Source organism: Giraffa tippelskirchi, chromosome 9 (assembly GCF_054371585.1).
Source record: "Giraffa tippelskirchi isolate mGirTip1 chromosome 9, T2T-mGirTip1v1.2.pri, whole genome shotgun sequence".
NCBI classification, from domain to species: Eukaryota; Metazoa; Chordata; class Mammalia; order Artiodactyla; family Giraffidae; genus Giraffa; species Giraffa tippelskirchi.
Window position 1 is genome coordinate 118,131,567 of NC_137283.1, and position 20,559 is coordinate 118,152,125.

Here is a 20,559-nt window from a genome sequence, read left to right on the forward strand (position 1 = left end):
TGAACTGAGCTGAACTGAAAGTCATATAGGGAAAAGTCTTAAAATAATCCAAAGGAAAAAGAAAAAGAAACCAAAAATAGGAAAAGAGAAAATAATAAAATAGTAGACATAAGTTCAGGCATATTAACAAATACATTAAATAAAAATGTATCCTCCAAGACAGTTATCTGTTACAAACAAAGTTTATAATGGAGAAACCCAAGAGCTTTCTAGTCAATTGATTACGATTATGGTAAGACATATTAGCATCATGCACCCTCGATATGAGGGACGGCAAAGGACAGATGATTTCCATAGTATTCTTGCCTAAAATGTATAACCTTAATTCAATAATGAGAAAACACCAGACAAATCGAAATTACGGTCCTCTTACAGCTGACTAGTAGTCACCAATAGTGAACAGGTCATTAGAAACAAGGAAAGACCACAGAATAGAAGTGTCACAGATTAGACACAGGGGATTAATATTTAAATGTGATAGGATCATTGCCTTGATCCTGGAATAGAAAAATACATTAGTGTGAAAACATGTGAGACCCAATAAAGTTTATACATAATGGAGTATTGAATCAATGTTAATTTATTTTTATTAAGTTATTATATATGTAATATGTTAGCATTAGAGAAAACTGAATGAGGAGTATACAGGAAATCTCTGTATCCACTTTCCTCTAAGTTTAAAATTACCTTGAAATCAAAGTTTAAAAAGTATTAATGGATTAAATGGGCTTCTCAGGTGATTCAGCAGTAAATGCAGGAGACATTGGTAAATGCAGCAGTAAATTGGCACTCCACATGCCAGTGAAGGAGACACAAGTTCAATCACTGGCTTGATAAGATTCACTGGAGAAGGAAATGGCAACTCACTCACATTCTTGCTTGGGAAATCCCATGGTCGCGAGAGCCAGACAGGCTACAGCTCATGGGATTCCAAAAAGAATCGGACACTGAGCGACTGAACAACAACAACAAATTCATTAAACACTGCAATTAAATACCAGATATTGTCAGAATCAGCAAAGGAGCAATTGTATGTTATCTACAAGAGACATACTTTAAAAGAGAAATCCACTGATTAAAAGTAAGTGGATTTTTAAAGAGATAAACATGAAAATAAACATAAATGGGCTGTGAAAATTATATCAATATCTGGTAAAATAGACTTTAAGACAGAGATAAAAAGAAACATTTCATAATTATAAAAGGTTAATTTCACAAAAAGACATGATCACAGATCTATATTGTTAGTGACTGTAATTGTTTATTACTAACCTAGACTCAAAATAAATATCAATATCTCAGTATATAACATTGATATACAAAACTCAGTCATATTTTCACACACTAGTAACAACCAATTGGGAAGTGAATTTTCTAATTTAAAATCACCCCAAATAACATCCCATACTTGGGGATAATTTTAACAACATATATTGAATACGTCTACACTCAAAACTACATAGAACATTGCTAAGAGAAGTTACGGAATATCTAAATAAAGAGATACACTATGTTAATGGATTATAAAGCTAATTACTTTTAAAATGTCAGTACTCCACAAATTGATTTATGGTTAAACATAATCCCAGTAAAAATCTGAGCTGGCTTTTTAGTAGAAACTGATAAGCTGATTCTAAAATTCATAGAGTAATGTAATGACCTAAAATAGCCAAATTTTTATAAAGAATAAAATTGGAGGACTTATACCAATGAACTTTAAATCTTACTGTGAATCAAGACTGTATGTAGTATTAGCAGAAGAAAGATATGGATTTTTTTTTAAAGAAGGGAATAGAGATGCAATTTTCAAAACATGGACTAAGATTGAATTAAAATTATTTTTCTAACAGTAAGTCAATTGTTTGTTTCAGTCTCTTATTTTCATAAGTATAGAGTGACATTTTCCAATAGGAGAATAATCTATAATATCTCAATACACAATGCAGAAGTAGACATGAGGACTTCCTTGGTGGCTCAGTGGATAAGAACCCGCCTGCCAATGCAGAGGACCTGTGTTCAATCCCTGCCTGGGAGAATATTACATGCTGTGGACCAACTGGGCCTGTGCTCCACAACTACTGAGTCCACACACTAGAACCTGTGCTCCACAAGAGAAGCCAATGCAATGAGAAGTCCATGCATCACAATGAAGAAGGGCCCACCCTTGCCACAACTGGAGAAAAAAGGGAAAGTGAAAGTCGTTCAGTCCTGTCTGACTCTTTGCGACCCCACAGACTACACAGTCCATGGAATTCTCCCAACCAGAATATTGGAGCAGGTTCGGTTCAGCTCAGTCACTCAGCCGTGTCCAACTCTTTGTGACCCCATGGACTGTAGTATACCAGGCCTCCCTGTCCATCACCAACTCCCAGAGTTTGCTCAAACACAGGTCCATCAAACTGGTGATTTCATCCAAGCAAATTATCCTCCATTGCCCCCTTGTTCTCCTGCCTTCAATCTTTCCCAGCATCAGGGTTTTTCCAATGAGTCAGTTTTTTGTATCAGGTGGCCTAAGTATTAGAGTTTCAGGTTCAGCATCATTCCTTCCAATGAATATTCAGGATTGATTTCCTTTAGGATTGACTGGTTTGATTTCCTTGCAGTCCAGGGGACTCTCAAGAGTCTTCTCCAACACCACAGTTCAAAAGGATCAATTCTTCAGCAGTTAGCTTTCATCATGGTCCAACTCTCACATCCATACATGACGACTGGAAAAACCACAGCTATGACTAGATGGACCTTTGTCAGCAAAGTAATATCTCTGTTTTTTAATATGCTGTCTAGGTTGGTCATAGCTTCTCTTTCAAGGACCAAGCATCTTCTAATTTCACAACTGCAGTCATCATCTGCTGTGATTCTGGAGCCCAAGAAAATAAAATCTGTCACTGTTTCCATTGTTTCTCCATCTATTTGCCATGAAGTGATGGGAGCAGATGCCATGATCTTCTTTGTCTTAATATTGAGTTTTAAGGCAACTTTTTCACTCTCCTCTTTCACTTTCATCAAGAGGCTCTTTAGTTCTTCTTCTCTTTCTGCCATAAGGGTGGTGTCATCTGCATATCTGGGGTTACTGATATTTCTCCTGGCAATCTTGATTCTAGCTTGTGCTTCATCCAGCCCAGCATTTCACATGCTGTACTCTGCATATAAGTTAAATAAGCAGGGTGACAATATACAGGTTTGACATACTGCTTTCCCAATTTGGAACCAGTCTGCTTTTCCACGGTTCTAACAGTTGCTTCTTGACCTGCATACAGATTTCTCAGGAGGCAGGCCAGGTAATCTGGTATTCCCATCTCTTGAAGAATTTTCTACAGTTTGTTGTGACCACACAGTCAAATGCTTTGGTGTAGTCAATAAAGCAGAAGTAGATATTTTTCTGGAATTCTCTTGCTTTTTCGATGATTCAATAGATGTTGGCAATTTGACCTCTGGTTCCTCTGCCTTTTCTAAATCCTGCTTGAACATCTGGAAGTTCATGATTCACAAACTGTTGAAACCTGGCTTGGAGAACTTTGAGCATTACTTTGCTGGTGTGTTCAGTGAGTGCAATTGTGCAGTAGTTTGAACACTCTTTGGCACTGTCTTTCTTTGGGATTGGAAGGAAAACTGAACTTTTCAAGTCCTGTGGCTGAGTTTTCCAAATTTGTTGGCATTTTGAGTGCAGCACTTTATCAGCATCATCTTTTAGGATTTAAAATAGCTCAACTGATATTCCATCACCTCCACTAGCTGTGTTCAAAGTGATGCTCCCTAAGGCCCACTTGACTTCACATTCCAGGATGTCTGGCTCTAGGTGAATGATCACACCATCGTGATTATCTGGGTCATGAAGATTTTTATGCATGGTTCTTCTGTGTATTCTTGCCACCTCTTCTTAATATCTTTTGCTTCTGTTAGGTCCATACCATTTCTGTCTTTATTGTGTTCATCTTTGCATAAACTGTTCCCATGATATTTCTAATTTTCTAGAAGAGATCTCTAGTCTTTCCCATTCTATTGTTTTCTTCTGTTTCTTTGCATTGATCACTGAGGAAGGCTTTCTTATCTCTTCTCACTATTCTTTGGAACTGTGCATTCAAATGGGTATATCTTTCCTTTTCTCATTTGCCTTTATCTTCCCTTCTTTTCTCACCTATTTGTAAGGCCTCCTCAGACAACCATTTTGCCTTTGCCATTTCTTTTTCTTGGGGATGGTCTTGATCACTGCCTCCTGTACAACATCATGAACCTCTGTCCATAGTTCTTTAGGCAATCTGTCTATTATATATAATCCCTTGAATACTTTTGTCTCTCCCACTGTACAATCATAAGTGATTTGATTTAGGTCACACCTGAATTTGATTTAGAAATCTGATTTAAGCGGGTACCTGAACCACTTCAGGTAGGTCCGCCAGTGGGTCAGTCAGTTCAGTCGCTCACTTGTGTCCTACTCTTTGCAACCCCATGAACCGCAGCAAGCCAGGCCTCCCTGTCCATCACCAACGCCCAGAGTTTACCCAAACTCATGTCCATTGAGTCAGTGATGCCATCCAACCATCTCATCCTCTGTTGTCCCCTTCTCCTCCTGCCTTCAATCTTTCCCAAAATCAGGGTCTTTTCAAATGAGTCAGCTCTTCACATCAGATGGCCAAAGTATTGGAGTTTCAGCTTCAACAGCAGTCCTTCCAATGAACACCCAGGACCAATCTCCTTTAGGATGGACTGGCTGGATCTCCTTGCAGTCCAAGGGACTCTCAAGAGTCTTCTCCAACACCACAGTTCAAAAGCATCAATTCTTCTGCACTCAGCTTTCCTTATAGGCCAACTCTCACATCCATACATTACTATGAGTGGGTAGCCATTCCCTTCTCCAGGGGATCTTCCCAACCCAGTGATTGAACCCAGATCTCCTGCATTGCAGGTGGATTCTTTACCAGCTGATCCAACAGGGAAGCCCAGAGAAAGGCCACATAAGGCAACAAAGACCCAGGGAAGATAAAAATAAATATAATTAATTAAAAAGAATTTTTAAAAAGAGGTAGACATGACTATCCAGCTGTCTTCTACTAATACAGACATTAAAGAGATATTTTAAAATGTAAAACAATGCCTTTTTTTCCCTCATTTTTGAAACCCGTGTGAATCAACAGCTTAATGGTTATGCAAAGTGTGATATTTTCATCTAATCTTTACTGAACAATAGAAGGAAAGGGATTATTGATACACATAACAGCAAAACTCAACCAAAACGACTATCTTAAGTGGAAAAAAAAAAAACCAAAACTTAGAGGGTCTATATTTCATGAATCTACTTATATAAAATTATTAAATGATACAAAATTAATACATAAAAATCACTTGCATTCCTATATACTAACAATGAAATATCAGGAAGAGAAATTATGGAAACAATCCCATTTACCATGTCATCAAAGAACAAAATACCCAAGAATGAGCCTACCTAAGGAGATAAAAGACTTATACTCTGGAAACTATAAGACATTGATGAGAGAAACTGAAGATGACACAAGCAGATGGAAAGATATACCATGTTCTCTTAATTGGAAGAATCAATATTGTAAAAATGAGTATATTACTCAATGTAATCTACAGGTTCAATGCAATTCCTGTCAAATTACCAATGACATTTTTCACAGAGCCAGAATAATTCCTTTTCTTTTTTTAATTTATTTGGAAACACAAAAGCCAATAGCTTTTGTGAATAGCCAAAGCAATCCTAAGAAAGAAAAATGGATCTGAGTAAATCAGGCTCCCTGACATCAGACTATAGTACAAAGCTATAGTCATCAAAACAGTGTGGTGCTGGCACAAAAACAGAAATATTAGATCAATGGAAAAGGATAGAAAGCCCAGAAATAATTCCATTCACTTCTGGTCAATAAATCTATAACATAGGAGGCAAAAATATACAGTGGAGAAGGACAGTCTTTCCAATAAGTGGTGCTAGGAACTCTGGACAGTTACATATGAAAAAGTGAAATTAGAGCACTCTCTAATACCACACAATAAAATAAAACAAAAATGCATTAAAGACCTAAATGTAAGACCAGACACTATAAAACTCTTAGAGAAAAACATAGGCAGAATACTCTTTGAAATAAATCATAGCAATAACTTTTTGGATCTGTATACAAGAATAATGGAAATAAAAACAAAATGAACAAATGCTGCTGCTAAGTCACTTCAGTCGTGTCCAACTCTTTGCGACCCCATGGACTGCAGCCTACCAGGCTCCTCTGTCCATGGGATTTTCCAGGCAAGACTACTGGAGTGGGGTGCCATTGCCTTCTCCAATGAACAAATGGGACCTAACTAAACTTTAAAGCTTTTACACAGCAAAGCAAATCATAAGCAAAATGAAAAGACAACCTGCAGAATAGGATAAAATATTTTCAGATGAAGTGACTGACAAAGGATTACTCTCCAAAATACACAAGCAGCTCATGCAGTTCAATATAAAAAAAAAAAAAAAAGACAACCCAATCAAAATGAGCAGATCTAAATAGATATTTCTCAAAAGAAGACATATAAATGGCCATAAAGTACATGAAGAGATGCTCAACACCACTACTTATTAGAGAAATGCAAATTAAAACTACCGTGAGATATCACCTCATAACAGTTAGAATGGCCATCATCAAAAAGTCTACAAACAGTAAATGCTAGAGAGGGTATGGAGAAAAGTGAACCCTTCTACACTGTTGGTGGGAATGTAAATTCATTTAATTACTGGAAAAAACTATGAAGGTTCCTGGAAAAACCAAAAACAGCTACCATATGATCCTGCAATCCCACTCCTGGGCATATATCCAAAGTGAAGTTGCTCAAGTGTGTCCGACTCTTCATGATCCCATGGACTACAGCCTACCAGGTTCCTCCGTCCATGGGAGTTTCCAGGCAAGAGTACTGGAGTGGGTTGCCATTGCCTTCCAAAGAAAACCGTAATTTGAAAAGATACATGCATCTGAATATTCATCACAGCACTATTTACACTAGCCAAGACAGGAAAATGGCCTATATATCACTGAAAGAAGAATGGAAAAAGAAGAGTGATATATATATATATATTTAATATTTTATTATATACATTAATATATATATTACTCAGCCATAAAAATGAATGAAATGATGCCATTTGCAGCAGCAACGTGGATGGACCAAGAGATTCTCACACTAAGTGAAGTAAGTCAGAGGAAGACAAATATCATATATCAATTATATGTGGAATCTAAAAAAAAGTAATATAAATTAACTTACAAACTCACAGACCTCTAAAACAAACTTATGGTTACCAAAAGGGAAAGATCTGGGAAGGGATAAATTAGGAGTTTGGGATTAACATATACACACCACTGTATATAAAACAGATAATCAGTGACCTACTGTTACAGCACAGGGAATTCTACTTTATATTCTATATAAACCCATATGGAAAAATAATCTGAAAAAGAATGAATATATGTATATGTATAACTGAATCATATTGCTGTATACCTGAACCTAGCACAGCACTGTAATTCAGCTATGCCTGCATGCATGCTTAGTCGCTCAGCCTTGTCTGACTCTCTATGACCCCATAGACTCTTCTATCCATGTGATTTTTCAGGCAAGAATACTGGAGTGGATTGCCATTTCCTTCTCCAGAGGATCTTCCCAACTCAGGGATCAAACCCGTGTTTCCTGTGTCTCCTACACTGCAGGCAGATTCTTTACCCACTGAGCCATCAGGGATCTCCAATATAAAACAAATATTGAAAAAAAAAAAAATCAGCGTTTGTCTGGAGTTGTGAGCGGCAGGAGGAATGGTCTCCAATAGGGCAATGGGACACAAGGAATCTATTGAGGATGATGGAGATGTTTTGTTTCTAATTGTACAGGTATTTCATGGGGCTAAACAACTCAAAAATGATCACATTTATATAAATGATATATATAATTACATATATAAATTATATTTATATAAAGTTAACACATTTAAAAAAAAAGTCTAAAAGTGTGACATCTAAATCAATTTGTAACTAATGTTTATCTACACACACATACACACACATACACACACACACTGGTTATAGTTACATATACATATGGTCATTTAATTTAATCATTCAACCAATGAGTCTTCTAATATGGAAAGTATTGAAAAAAGTCTTGATGATTTTTCTATAACTAGGAAGAATGGCACAATCAGAAAGGATGGGGCCTTATTAAGGCAGCATGTTGAAAGAGAGCAGCTTTTCCTGTCTTTTTCTGATAGATATCACAATTGTGATTACAATTATATAATGATCTCTACACAATTCAGATCTCTTTTTTAACCACTCTTAATGGATTATGTTAATTCAATACTGCATAATGTAACAAATGGATTAGTTGAGAGTAAGGAAAAAGCCACACTGTGAAATTAATTAGGTACATTTTACCAAGGTGCTTCCCTGGTAGCTCAGTCAGTAAATAATCTGCCTGCAATGCTGGAGACCTGGGTTCAGTCCTTGGGTCAGAAAGATCCCCTGGAGAAGGGAGAGTCTACACACTTCAATATTCTTGCCTGGAAAATTCCACAGACAAAGGAACCTGGTTGGCTACATTCCACGGCCATCAAGAGTCAGATACAACTTAGCAACTAAAACACCATACCAAGAGTCAACATAAGCAAACATACCAATTATTATTACAAATAACATATATCAACATATATACTACTAACTAATACTTATTAAAAAAGAAATTATAAAACCATTAATCATTAGTGTATTAAAAGAAAGTATCTGCCAGTGTTCTCTAGTCTGTTATTTTGTTTTTGTCTAGATCTTGCCTATCAGCTATAGCCACTGATTTTACTTTGCCTTCTGTCCACCTGTACTGCACATCTCTACTCTTTGGTGATGGTGGTAGGAAATGATATCATTCTGGCTTTTAGCTGGAAAATGGACAATCTCCAGGTGGACATCTACTTGGAAATACTTCCCCCAAGTCACAGATATAATAAACACCATTATACTTCCATGTGCTTCATCAACCATTTTCACAGCTACTGTAAAGCATGATTGTATATTTATTTCTTGTCTTCTTTGTGAAGACTTTACAATAACTCTGTGATACTCTGCCAGTGTTAATACAATGCTTTTTTAAAAGTCCTGGAAAATTATTTTTGAATTATGAACTTACTCCATTACCCAAGTTTGAAGACTCTTGAATGTCTTTTACTTTCTGGATCAGAATGATAAGTATAACAATACAGCGGAGGAGCAAATTTTTCATCTTATCTTCGTTTTTTTTTATTTTTTCTTATTTCATATATCCCAACTCAAAGTATAAAAGAGAGGCAGTAATAAAATAATGGAGTTTGTTCCCAGGAGTTGAGTTCTCATCACTGATTAGTTCACCTGGTCTCTATATTCCTCACTGAACAGGAGGTATAATATCCAATAAGCTTGCCTCACAGTATTCATTAGGATATCAAAATAAATGAAAATACTTTGAAAATTTGAAAATATGAGAAAAAGATATTTTTAAATAAAATGTTTAATTGTATCACTTGGTCTATTTGGCAGTGGTCACATTACCTAAAATATTAGTAGGCAAAATATACATATTGCTCATATTTAGTTTTTCTAAAATTACTTAGGAGATAGTATCTACACTCTGCTTATTGTTGACATTATTTTTTAAATGCATACACCCTAAATTGTAACAACTTATCTCAAGTGTGAGTATTCTTATATGGAAAAGAAAATATCTCCTGTTTATCCTGTCTACTAAAAAATGTATTTGTTGTTGTTGTTTAGTCACTAAGTCACGTCCAACTCTTTTGCAACCCCATGGACTGTAGCCCACCAGGCTCCTCTGTCCATGGGATTTCCCAGGCAAGAATACTGAAGTTGATTGTCATTTCCTTCTTCAGGGAATATTCCGGACCCAGATATTAAACCTGAATCTCCTGCATTGCAGGTGGGTTCTTTACCACTGAGCCACGGGGAAGCCCCCAAAATTGTATTAATGCTTAAAAAATCATACAAAAGAAGTGATTTTGAATGTAAAAATCAAGGTAGATTTAAATAAGGAGCCTGAATTAAGAGAGTTGCCAATTGTGCTATTTAGCTGAGATTTCTGCCAGTATACAGGGAGCCAATCCCACAAAGATCATGTCACTCTGGTGTCACTGTCTTAGAGGGATGAGACAGACAGACTGATTTAAATAAATATGATTACTGAACTAGGATTCAAAGAAAGCACATCCTGTGCTTCTCAGGACATTTTTACTCAGTGCATAGTTGAGGAGGAGATGGAGTGTGGTCAGCCTTGCTGACAGGCTTGATTTAGGTTGGTCCTATTACCACTGGTTTTGTTTTGCATTTTCTTTGATTGATTTAGGGAGGGAGAGAGGAAAGAAGGAGATAAATAACATTTTGTTCTTCTTGTCAACAACTGGATTAACTAGAATTTAAGTAGGAATAATATTTTATGATTAATTTTACTCCATATGATTTTAGTGTTCCTATTACGTCTGTACACACTTGATTAAAAGACTCCTATGCAAATGTGTAAGCCAATGTGCCCATGGAAGGCTTACCTAATAGAAAATTTGCAAATTCAATCCTTATCAGGAAAAACACTTAACACTATCATTTAAATTGACACTAAAAATCAGTTTATTGAGATGGAAAACTTGTCTTCTTCAAATATTAAATGTGCCTGTATCTGATCAGTGATTTGTTATCAAAAAGTAGAGGCTCAATGCATTTCATAATGTCTTAGAATAAAGAAAATTTTAGAGACCACAGTAAGTCACCAAACCCAACATATCATATATTCTAGAATCCCAACCTTAGCTCACAGATTAGTATTTTCTGGAATTTAGCTCAATAAGCAGATTTGTGAAGTATCATAGAGCCTTCTGATGTTCCAGGTAAGGAACCCTCTTAAGGTAGAGATTTTCTGGGATGTGAAAGCTCTCTATGAGACTCATTTACAGATTACAGGGCTTTTCTACAGCTTAAAAGTATGCAGTTATCCTGGTGGCTGCAAAAGTAAAACATCACGTATCACAGTAAAGTACTCCAGGTGCATTGTCACTGTCTCCTGGTTGCCTTTGCCCTGCTTTCCATTTAGTTACCTCTGGGTTTCTAGAGCTCTTGAACTTGAAAAAGGTTAGACAGCACACTGCTGGAGCAGTTTGTGAGCATCAGCAGATTTAGCTTGTAATTTCATTGATCTATATGGGCTCACTGTTTGCAAACCAGCTGCTGCACTGTTTCCCCACAGCTACTGATCTCAGTAGCATTGATTTTTTTTCCCCCTTACATTAACATAGCATTACTTCTTTAATGGGCAATAAATGACTGGATGTAAATACAATCAGGGCAGCAACAACAAAAGAAAAACGTCAGACCCACTTTTATTTAAGGAATCCTTTCCATTAATTTTTGTCATAAAAATTATAACACAAATTATTGACAAAAGTAATGCAATTTTGATTTTAGTGCATTTCGTTCGTTTGTAGATATGTGGTGTCTGCCAAGTGGTCTTCTCTTCCTAATGCATTAGGCAAAGCAATACAATAACAGTGCTTTTATGGATACTGTAAATTTGCACCATTACCTTAGTACAAGTAAATTCTATTCATGAAAGAAAGCAGAAGGCAGTACACCGGTTTCCACTTAACTCCACAGACACTGAAAATGAAAGTATTTTAGATTGTGTCAGCTAGCTAAAGGACTCCTTGAAGATATTGCTTAATTTCAATAAAATTAGAAAAAAGGATTAATCTGTGATATTAAATAACTTAGTCATTATAAAGATATAACCCTTACATATCTTCCTGATGCACATTTAAAGTGTGTGTGTCTCTGTGTATGTGTGGGCGCATGTGTGCACAGCATGAGCAGTATTTAGAAATTATTTCTCAGACATCCTTTCTGCAGTTAAAAATCTATAAATGATAATTGTGGGAGAGGATATAAAAAGCATGGATTTTAAAGTTCATTATGCATAGATATGTTTTAGGTGGTGAAAGACATGAAAAGAACTTAAAAACAGGCTTTCACTTTTTTTGGTTGTCAATTTAGTTACTTTAAAGAAGCCAACCCAACTGCCACGAAACCCAACCAGTATTTCCAATTTAGAAAGAAACAAAATCAACAATGTATTTTATTTAATAAATTTTAGAATTACCACTCATTCCATTGCTAGTGAATATATACAACCAATCTCTCTATCAAACACAATATCCATTTCCAAATCTATTGTTTTCTTTCTTGTTTGTTTGTTTTGAGATGAACAAAAATCTTCTGGCAGCAACTTCCTCAGATGCCTTACCCCAGAACTCTGACAAATATGGTTTTGAATTTTTTCAGAAAATGGTACTGAATCTAAACTCTAAAAAAATCACATGTTTTTAGTTATGCCTTTAAAATATCTCTACTTACTTTCTTGATACTTTTCCAGCAGTTTCCAAATTTCACTGATATTTAGGGACCACTATATTTCAAATAAACAGAAATAATTATGTTCAACAATAATTTTTGTTGGCATTTGGTACATCAGTTTTCTTTTTTTTTTTAATTCTGTGTTGTAGACAGGTGACAAAAGTATGAATTTGAAGTAAGATTCACCAGAATCAATTATGGAGATGGAAAAAACAGAGCAACATTTACAGCACATTCCAGTGTAACTCTTACATTTTAATGGTTTTATTATTTTTTATTGTTGTCACTGTTACTTATAAAAACATTTACTCATTTCTTCCACTCTAATATCTTTTTTCAAAATTATGTCATTGTCTATTATTCTCATCAATGATCTGAGTCATCCTCAAGCCTGAGAACTATAAATGACTTTAGAATGAACCATACTTTATCCTACAGAATTGTTCAAAGTCTCACTGCCAAACAATGAACTGCTGCTAATCCTAAACCTGGGAATGCTAGGGGTTCCCCGGTGGTTCAGACTATAAAGAATCTGCCTGCAATGCAGGAGACCCAGGTTCAATCCCTAAATCAGGAAGATCCCCTGGAAGAGGGATTGGCAACCCACTCCAGTATTCTTGCCTGGAAATACCCATGGATAGAGGATCCTGGTGGGCTACAGTCCATAGGGTTACACAGAGTTGGACATGACTGAATCGACTTAGCACAGCACAGCTATGAATGCTCAAGCAATTAATTCTTTCAACCTAATCAAATAGCACAGAACAAAAAACTTTCACAAAACTAACATAGAAAAAAAATGAGAGAAGGGCAATAAATGTTTTACTCATCAATGAGAATCACTTCTTTTTAACCATTAATCCTTAGCAAAAATAGATGATGGTACAGCATCTTTAAAACAACTTTTAGCTTTAAAAATTACTGAATTGCTCTGTACGTTTCACAACAGTCCTCATCAAAGACTTATTAAGATACTGTAGACTACACAATACAAATCACTGTTGTTTAGTATTTGTTCCACGTAAGAAGCCTAGTAAATAACATGTGCACGCATGTGTGCTAAATTGCTTCAGTCATGTCCGACTCTTTGTGAGTCTATGGGCTGTAGCCCACCAGTCTCCTCTGTCCATGGGATCTTCCAAGGAAGAATACTGGAGTGAGTTGCCATGCCATCCTCCAGGGGATCTTCCCAACCCAAGGATAAAAGCTGAATATCTTCTGTCTCCTGTATTAGCATATGGGTTCTTTACCACTGGCGCCACCTGGGAAACCCAACATCATAATTCAACTCTGTATACACTACAGTGGTGTATACACCTAAACATCCATCACCACACAGTTGACCTCTTTTACTCATGTTGTCCTCTCCCTATTCTACTTCCCCTCTGGTAACCACCAATCTGTTCTATATATTTGTGTGTTGCTTTTGTTTTGTTCTGTTGTTCATTTATTTTGTTTTGTTTCATAATCCACATATGAGTGAAATCATAAGTTATTTGTCTTTGTCTGACTTATTTCCCTTCAGGGAAATAACCTCAAGATCTATTAATAATATTGCAAATGACAAGATTTTATCTTTGTTAGAGCTAAGCAGTATTTCATTGCATATATGCACCACATCTTTATCTGTCAACAGACACTTAGGTCATTTGCATATCTTGGTAATTGTAAATAATGTTGCAATAAACATAGGGGTACACATAGATATTTGAATAAGTGTTTTTACATTTTTCAGACAAATACCCAGAAGTGGAATAGCTGGATCATATGGCAGTTATTGTTAAGTGTTTTTAAACTTTCACATGTTTTCCATAGTGCTACACCAATTTATATTTTCATCAACAGTGAATAAAGGTTCCCTTTTCTCCACATCTTTTCCAATACTTGTTATTTCTTGTATTTTGATAATACTCATTCTAAGAAGCATGAAATGATATCTCATTGCAGTTTGATGTGCATTTCCCTAATTAGTGGTGTTCAACATCTTTTCATACGCCATTGGGGCCATTTGTGTGTCTTCTTTGGAAGTCATATCTTCCAAAGTAGATATGTCAAACATCTAGTCATATTTTTGCCCATTTTTAAACTGAGCTGCTTGTTTTGTTGTTGTTGAGTTATATAAGTTCTTTATATTTTTTGAATATTTACTCCTCATTGGATAAATGATTTGCAAATATTTTCTCTCATTCCATAAGTTGTCTTTTCATTTTGTTGATGGTTTCTTTTACTGAGGAGAAGCTTTTAGAGTCGATGTAGTTCCACTTGTTCATTCTGTTCTATTTCTGTGAAAAATAACATTGGGGTTTTGATAGGGATTGCATTTAATCTATAGATTGCTTTAGGTAATATGGATATTTTTAATATGTTTATTCTTCCAATCCAAGATAGAATATCTTTCCATTTCTTTGGGTTCTCAGCTTCCTTCAACATCTTACAATTTTCAGCATACAGATCTTTCAGCTTCTCAGTTAAATTTACTCCTAGGTATCTAATTTTTTTCATTGCAATTGCAAGTGAGACGGTTTTCTTAATTTCTATTTCAACTAGTTTGTTTTTAACTTACAGAAACCCAACAGATTTTTGTATGTTGGTTTTTTTTACCCTGAAACTGTACTGTATTTTATTCGAATTGCTTTTTGGTGGAGCCTCTAAGGGTTTTCTATACACAAAATTATGCCACAAACAGTACATGGCCTTTACTATGTTGTTATACATTCCTTCTATACCTATTTTACTGAGTGCTTTTATCATAAATGGTTATTGAATCTTGCCAAATCCTTTTTCTACATCTATTGCAAGGATCATAAAACTTTATCTTTCATTTTATTAATGTGATATATCACATTTGCAAATGTTGAACCATCTTTGCATTCACGGAATAAATCCCAATTGATCATGGTATATGATTCCTTTAAAGTAGTGTATACAGTTTGCTAATATTTTGTTTGAAAGTTTTACATCTATGTTCATCAGAGATATTGATCTGTACTTTTCTTTTTTGTGTTACTTTTGTCTGGTTTTGGTAGAAGGTAATGCTGGCCTCGTAAAAGGAATCAGTAAGCATTCCCTCCTCTTCAATTGTTTGGAAGAGTTTGAGAAGGATGGGCATTAAATCATCCTTGGTTGTTCGGTATAGTTCACCTTGAAAGCTACCTCATCCTGGAGTTTTGTTTTTTGGCAGACTTTTGATTACTGTTTCAATCTCCTTACTAGTGATCAGTCTATTCAGATTTTCTATTTCTTGATGATTCAGTCTTGGAAGGCTGTATGAGTCTAAGAATTTATCCATTTCTACCAGGTTATCTAATATATACATACGTGTGTGTGTGTGTGTGTGTGTGTGTGTGCCCATGGTATTCTCTTTTAATTTTTTGTATTTTTGTAGCATCCATTGTAATTTCTATTCTTTTGATATTATTTTTAGTAATCTCTTTTTTCTTAGTAGTCTAGCTAAAAGTTCCCAATTTTCTTTTCAAAAGTTAGTTATTAGCTTCATTGATCTTTTCCATTGTCTTTTTAGTTTTTATTTCATTCATTTCCATTCTTATTTTTATTATTTCCTTCCTATCACTAATTTTGGGCTTCATTTATTCTTTTCCTAGTTTCTTTCATTATAAGATCAAATTGTTTAGTTGAGACTTTTCCTGTTTGTTGAGGTAGACCTATATTATTATAAACTTCCCTATTACTACTAATTTTGTTGCATCCCATCCCATAGCTTTTGGTATGTCATATTTTTATTTTCATTTGTCTTCAGATATTTTTTCTATTTTTATGTCTCCTTGAGCCATGTATTTGTGATTTTTACAGATTTTTTCTTACAGTTGATTTACATTTTCATAACAATGTAGTTGAAAACGATGCTTGATATTATTTTAACCTTACTAAATGTATTAAAGACTTGTTTTATGTCCCAGTATATGGTATATCCTTGAGACTATTCCATGTGTATTGAGAAGAATGTTTATTTTGCTGCATTTTGATGGAGTGTTCTTCAGAAATTTATTAAGTCAACCTGTCCTAATTTTTCATTTAAGACTAATATTTCCTCATCAACTTTCTGTGTGTATGATCTATCCATTGATGTAAGTGAGGTGATAAAGTTCCTACTATTATTGTTTTGCTGTTGGTTTCTCTTTTAAAGTCTGTTAATACTTTATATATTTTGCTGCTCCTATGTTAGGTGCACATATATTAATAAGTGTTATGTCTTTTTGATTGATTATTCCCTTAATCAATATATAATGTCCACCTTTGTCTCTTGTCACCTTTTTAGGCTTGAAGTCTTTTTTGTCTAATATAAGTACAGCTACCTGTGTTTTCTTTTGTCTGCCATTTGCTGGGAGTATCATCTCCCAACCCTTCTTTCTTCACTTTTAAAATGAAGATTCTACTTGATTAATTTCTAGATTTCTGTCTTAAACCTTGCTGATTCTCTCTGATTTTATATGTTCTGCTCTATTTTCAATGCTTTCTATTGAATTCCTCATATCATCTATTGATTTCTTCAGTTCTAGAATTTCTGTTTGAGAAGGGCATGGCAACCCACTCCAGTATTCTTGCCTGGAGAATACCATGGACAGAGGAGGCTGGCAGGCTATACAGCCCATGGGGTTGCAAAGAGTCAGACATGACTGAAGCGACTTAGCACACACAATTTCCGTTTGATTCTTTTTTAGAGTTTCAACCTCTTTGGTGACATACCACTTTTGCTCATTTTTTTCACAATGAACTGCCTTTCTGTTTCCTTGAACCTTGCTGAATTTATTCACTACAGTTATTTTGAATTCTCTAAGTGTTAGGTCACAGACTTAGATGACTTTAAGTTTGGCTTCTAGAGAACTGTATTTTTTTTTTCTTTTTGTGAAACCATGTTACCATGGATTTCCATGGTGCTTGATGACTGTTTCTCTGCTGGCCCAATTGAAACAGAAAACACATTTCTTATTTAGGTAAAACTCTTTTTGTTGTTGTGTTAGTTGCTCAGTCATATCTGACTCTTTGCGACCCCATGGACTGTAGCTTGCCAGGATCCTCTGTCCATGGAATTCTTCAAGCAAGAATACAGAGTAGGCTGCCATTTCCTCCTCCAGGGGATCTTCCCAACCCAAGGACTGAACCAGGGTCTCCTGCACTGAGGGCAGATTCTTTACCATCTGAGCCACCAGTGAAGCCCATAACTCTATTTTACTTTGATTCTAACAATTCAACAGGTTGATAATTAGAGGCATATCTTTTGTATTTCAGTAGGTGGCACTATAGCACAGTTTTTGATTTCTCTTACTTGAGCTGCCTCTGGCTACATTTAAGAAATGTCACTTCCCAACCTCCACAACCTCTGCCAGAGGTGTCACGGGTGCCCTTGTTGTCTCTGTTTGTGCCTTTGGGGTCATAGGTACCTTGCTGCTACCAGAGTCACTGCTAACACTGGTGTCATTACTGAGGACAGTGAGATGGCCTCTTCTGTATCCAAGTTCTCTTGGGTTGTAGGCACTGCTACCACAGTGGGGAGAGGGGGATAATGAGAAGGAAAAGTCAGGATAAAATATGCTTCGGGACTTATCAAGTTTGTGGGCACCACCACCATGGGCGAGGGCCAGAGTCACAGATGTGCCAAGGCTGGAGGGGACCAGGTCTCAGGCCCCATTGCTGATGCTGCCCAGTTCTCTGTGGCTACAGGTGCCAGGATCATAGGCTCTGCCTCCACTGTTCCCCATTTCTGCCTTCTCTGATGTCCACTCACCTACAGATGTACAAATATGAGAATCTCACTGTCATCTTGGTGTAGTGGGCAGAGGAACCTCGGTTGAGTTATGGATGTCTTACTAGCTGTAGATTGAAAAAGAGAAGCAAAGGAAGTGTCTCACACCACCATGATGCTGACATCACTCTGCTTGACTGTGCTCTACATAGGTGAGATTCCCATATAGCTAAATTCCAGAAAAGTGACATGTATTTTCTTATGACAGATTTAAAATAATCTCTTACCTAATACATGTGGATATAACTTTTTATACTTAAAACACCTTTATTATGGAAAATTATAAACATAAACAAAAGTAAAGAATATATTTGACTCCCCATATGTCTATCATACAGCTTTAACAATATTTAAATCATAGCCAGTCTTGATTCATATATCCCTCATACCCTCCAGATTTCAGAAACTTTAAATTATTTCATATGTAAGTGGAAGATTAGATAATATCATTTAGATATCTCTAAAATATAAGAAAGTTTAATATATAATATATAATTGTGATAAACTATTATCACCAAAAAGATTAAAATAGTTTGGGTAAGAATTTTCAAAAGAGAATTCACGTGTTTGCTAAATAATCTGTATTGAGTACATATCATGTTCTAGCCCTATCTGAACATCTTTGAGCCTCAACCAATAAATTTTTTGTGCATGTGTAAAGAAATTTTTCTGTAAGAATAACTGGCAGAAGTGGGATTTCATTATTTCAAAGTTATCTAGTTACAGACACAAGCAAAGGATTCCCTTTAGAAAAGATAAGTCTCCCAGTTGGAGTTCACTTTGAGCTTCTGAAACCTCTTACATGGCAAGGCCCATCCCATAAATTTAAATACCTAAGATTCTACACTCAAATCATATAACTAGTGATGTTGGGTTTTTTTAATATTATTTAGAAGTTTTATCATTTGTATTTGTGTTAATTGTGAATTTTACATCTGTGCCATTAAACATTTACACTTCAGATTATTATCAACAGCATTCCTATCATTGCATGTATTTACAACTTGCTTGTTTACAATCTCTATATTACCCAGGATGCAAAAGAATTAACTTCTTCCAAGTTGTTAAATTTTTCCTTCTTATCAATGTGAGCATTCTAGGAGTGAAAACAAGGACTAAAGGGATGGTTACTAATTGCCAGGATGCAATCATCAAGTGTATTAATAATTCCAAGTAAGCATGGCCTGGCTTATGAACTGAAAGTCAGGTTGCAATCTGTTTCTGGCACCCTGACTCTGACTCGTGTATCATCTATTGCATACGTGTCTTACAATTCTTGCTGCTAAAAGGAGAATAACAAGATAATAATACACATTCCTATGTGCCACACTAAACCTTGTGAGAATTAATACTCAGAAAGAACTCCTGAGCTTAGTGAGAAAAGGCACTTTAGAATATAAACACCATGCAATTATTCTTATTACTGTGAGCTAGAAAAATGCTAGGAAGAAATAGCATGATTATTGTGGCATGCATTAAGCCAAATAAGAAAGCAGACTAGTGGGGAATCCTATCGAAGATAAAAATTACTTTGACCAATCCTTCCTTCCCTCCAGCCACTGAAAGAAATTATTTTTATAACCATGTTTAAATGGTACCCTAACTTCCTTTCATTTTGCTTAAAATCTGTGATACAGGAATTGTGCTTAAATGAAATTTCCATCAGCTTTTACATATTAAAAAAGCAAGTGCATTTTAATGCACATATTGAACATTAAATCATTTTTTGCTTCAGGTTATTGCAAGTAAATAGTAATTGTAAAATAGATTCTTTTGATGAAACAAAATGAAAGTAGACTGCTAATGTTCACCTCAGATTTTCTCATCATTTCATTAACAGTTCAACTAGGAAAAGGTATTTTTATAATGATGGGCAGGAAAATCATACTCATCAACATGCATCCATATTCATATGTTGGTACACTAGCTCTAGAACCTTAATATAAGGGCACAGAAATACATGAAATGCATATGCCCCTTGAAATCATTTGTGAGCACTATTTTATTTGTTCAACAACTATCTCTTCATTCACAATATTCTGCCAACAAATTCATTAAGAAATATAACAAAATTTAAATAAGAATCAGTTTGTTTTTCCAAACTTTTCAAAAACAGGAATTTGACAGACAAAAATTAGTGGGACAGATTAGATTCCTTGTGTACTAGCTACAAACTTCTGTTCTACTTTTGTATCAAATGTAAACTCAAACTCTCTCCCTTCCCATTTACTCTTTGTATCTATAAAATATTTTTCTTTACAATCAGTCAACTCTTACATTTCCACATATAGCTTGTCCCAAACCTTAAAATAATTATGCAGTTTAAGACATTGTGAAAATGTAAAGTTTCAGCCTGTTTTAAGCAAGAAT

The 20,559-nt window shown here is 35.4% G+C and overlaps 1 protein-coding gene across 2 annotated transcripts in view; it reads right to left on the reverse strand.

The window, feature by feature from the left end:
* The window catches only part of LOC145521610 (uncharacterized), a 361,851-nt gene that overhangs the window by 245,827 nt on the left and 95,465 nt on the right, over positions 1–20,559 (reverse strand). The window contains exon 1 of one of the 2 annotated variants that reach the window (XR_014065533.1): positions 8,424–8,512. The exons of the other annotated variant lie outside the window; for it this stretch is intronic. The gene's annotated coding sequence lies outside the window, so the exon portion shown is untranslated. Of the gene's footprint in view, positions 1–8,423; positions 8,513–20,559 lie in introns of those variants that run through there. 2 annotated transcript variants of the gene reach the window in all.